The sequence below is a fragment of the Gossypium hirsutum genome, chromosome D02, assembly GCF_007990345.1.
Source record: "Gossypium hirsutum isolate 1008001.06 chromosome D02, Gossypium_hirsutum_v2.1, whole genome shotgun sequence".
NCBI lineage: Eukaryota > Viridiplantae > Streptophyta > Magnoliopsida > Malvales > Malvaceae > Gossypium > Gossypium hirsutum.
In genome coordinates this window covers 30,171,464-30,175,071 of record NC_053438.1, presented here as the reverse complement: position 1 = coordinate 30,175,071, position 3,608 = coordinate 30,171,464, and the positions used below count along the sequence as shown (strand labels likewise).

Sequence of the window (3,608 nt, the reverse complement as noted above, 5' to 3'; positions counted from 1 at the left end):
TCTTATAACAAAAATTCAAAGTAATTTCCGACGGCTAAATTGTTAATACTCCAATTGTGATTGTTGTGATTGTTGTTGTATGTGTGACTGATTCAGATTCTAGTCTTTGCAAATGAATATGATTTGAATTGTTAGATGCACACTGACACTGCTATTGGAACAGCAAACATGGTTTTTTTACAAACATAAAAGAGTAATTTGATTGAATTTTAGTGCAGAGAATCAAAAGCCCAGATGGAACATTTTGTACTAACTTTTTAAGTACATAAATAAACCTTTAGAATCCTAGGATTAAACGAATATAAAGACAATAAAATTAAACATGGAAGGAGGGATTGTTCAAGGAAATGAATTTAATCTGGTTTCTTCAAGTTGAGACAATTATCTGCTGCTTGATTGAATAACTCCTGAACCTGTTTCGGTTCCTTCACTGGTAAGGAAATAACATACAGATAGTTAGAACTTTAAACTGGGGAGCTTAATTTCTCTAGGTAAAAAAACAACGTAGGTTAAAATCTGCTATTAGTCCCTGTACTTTGATTTGCTATTTTAAAATTTTGAAGCGGAAAATAGATTATTGCATTTGTAATGCCATGTCAGCTTGCTATTTTAACATATTATTCAAAACAAAGAAAACCACTTAATAGATTTAATGACTGTCATTTGCTTTAAGATTGAAATTTTGAAACTTGAAAAATGTAATGACTAAAAATGTTCCTATCGGATAACATGGACTAAATCTACAACTTTTAAGCATAATAAAGGGCTAATAGTAGAATTTAACCAAACAGATTTAATTTCTGTTAAGACTACAATTTCAGAATTCGAAAAAGTACATGTACTAAATCCACAACTTAAGCAAAGTACAAAGTCTAATAGCTAAATTTGGCCAAACAACACATATACTAGTAGATCAAAATGAACTGAAAGTTTAAAAGAATGTGAGATGAAGCAAACATCCTATGTCTTGCATACAACACAAATGCCAGAACCAAAGCAAACTTAGCCACTGCTCAAACATATGTTGAAATTGAGCAGCCTAACTCACTCTCTTATTTATCTATAAGAAGATGGAAGATGCTTATGTTTGCTACAACACTACTACTCAATGTATATATGGATTCGGGGAATATAACTTTGCAAGGACTTGGAAAAGCAAATCACACCTAAGCCAAGTCTACATAAAAAAGAATGTAAAAAGGATGGGGGAAAGGTACCAGCAGCCTCCAGTTGTTTCTGAAGTTCTTAGCCTACAGCATCATTTTCAGCCTAGACAATAGGGGTAAATGAAAATGAAAACAGAAAATTCCAACAAATAATTTAAAACGAACAACATTATTGAACAAACTATATTACTTGAAGTTCAGCAATCCTTCTAAGTTGAGCTTTTTCACCGCCCTCTGAAGGTGGAAGTGCAGCAACCAATGCATCGAACTGTGGAAATACCCGGAGCAATAATCACTAACGTCATCCCCACATGGGATCTAACTGTAATTAGAGTACTGATTGATTCCCTGAAATTCTAACCTGTTTAGCAGCCTTAACAAGAGCAGCACTCATGAGCAGCACTCAAAACAGATTTAACACGACCATTGCAAATTCAATTTAACCCCGTTATGCCAAATTTGATAGAAAAAAGCTTCGGTAGAGCAGCATGGTTCATTGAGATCAATACACTTTCTACTTTGCAAATTAACAGCATGCTTCATGAGATAATCAAGTGATCTACAATTAAAAACAAATTAAACAGTACTACTACTGAATATATTTAATGAAACATTTGAAAAGGGACCTCAAAAAAAGATTATTGATCATAATTAGAAAACTCATTTCACCGAATTTGACAGAAAAACGCTTCAGCAGAATCAACAACGGTTCATTAAGATTCATACACTTTCATCACATATTGCCAGCATGGCTCAACAGATAATCTATTGCTGATTAAACATAATCCAATAACACAAACCCATCAAAGTAAACCAATCAAACTTAAAATTTGACATGGTAAAGAAGGAAAATAACCACTCAAAATAAAATGTGAAGCAGAAAAAAGCTCAATTTCTTGAACCTAATGGATCAATAGGGAAAAAAACAGCGATAAATTTAGAGCTGCAAACATTAAAGCAGTTTTTGAGAAAAAGAGAGTTAGAAACCGGTTTACCTTTCAGTTGCAGTAACTTGGAAACCCACCAACTGAGAGCAAGCGAAAGAGTGACAGAGAGAAAAAGAAAAGAAAAGATTGAGAAGGCCAAGCGTAAATTGTGTTGTAAAGAAAAAGAAAAGAAAAGGTTGAGAGACAGAGGGAGCAAATCGGTAGAAACCTCAAGCTAGAAGGAAGGAACAGAAGACGGAAAGGGGAAGTCGATCGGGAGGGTAAAACAGGGAGAGTAAACTGAAGCAGCACCTAAACTGAGCAAAAGGGAGGGATTAGAAATCGATGGATTTTGGGGATTAGGTCAGTAATGTATTAGACCCGTAATAGCAATACCCTGAACCAAACAAAGGATTAAAGGGTGATTAAGTGGTGCCATGCCAATACACCCAACCAAACGTGCTGTAAATACTCGCAGTTTAAACTTTTCCTAATATTTTATCTCCGGAGCTCACTATAAAAACTCTCAAAAATTAGGGGCTAGGGGTTTTCCACTCGAAAGTTTTATCCCCAGAAAGAAAAGACCGAAGCAATGGTTGTTGAAAAATGCAAGTCAACTGTTGTCTGGTCGTGAGTAATCAATCTCTGAAAAACACGATACAGAAACACAATTCTGAGGTTTTTCCGGTTTCCGTAAGATTTTCCACGATTTCTTCCTTTGCTCTTTTGGGTCTGCAATTTTCTCATAGTTTTTATTGCTCTCCATCGATATGGTTGCATCAAAATCTCCCGATCCTTACTCAGCCAAACACCCTTTTCCTAATTTCTTCTCTTTCTGGAGAAAAGCAGAGAAACCCAACGAAGATTCGCCACCATGGACCAGACTATATCGAAGGTTTACACTTAAAGAGCTCCGCCTTGCAATCGACAACTTTGGGTTAAAAATAGGCCAAGATGGTCATTATAGTGTTTACAAGGGTTTCATCAATGGCGGCTTTAATGAAACGGTTACTATCAAAATGTATGATAATAATTCACTTATTAGCCACGGGTATTTTCTGAGCGAGATGGAATTGCCATGGAAACGAGATCACCCCAATGTCCTTTCTCTTATCGGTTACTGCATCTAGGGATCCCATAGGTATACTGTGTTTGAATTTATGCCCCATGGAACCCTCCATGGCCAACTTCATAGCAAAAACGACTCAAAGACCCTATTATCTTGGAAAAAAAGGCTTGAAATTTGCATTGGAGCTGGTCGTGGAATAGAGTTCTTACATTCAGGTAACCCCTTGATCATCCACGGGGACATTAAACCTTTCAACATTCTTCTAGACAATAATTGGTTTGCTAAGATTGTCATGTCAGCACCATTATATGTGGCACTCTAGGGTATACAGACCCTGAATATATTGTGAGTGGTCTTCTCACGCTAAAATCTGATGTTTATAGCTTTGGGGTTGTTTTATTTGTGGTTTTATCTGCAAGAAAACCAATGGAAAGAAGCATACTAGAG

The 3,608-nt window shown here is 35.9% G+C and overlaps 1 pseudogene; it reads right to left on the bottom strand.

The window, feature by feature from the left end:
* Positions 1 to 219: 219 nt before the first annotated feature.
* LOC107908338 (mediator of RNA polymerase II transcription subunit 21-like) lies at positions 220 to 1,560 on the bottom strand (annotated as a pseudogene).
* Between the last annotated feature and the right edge of the window lie 2,048 nt (positions 1,561 to 3,608).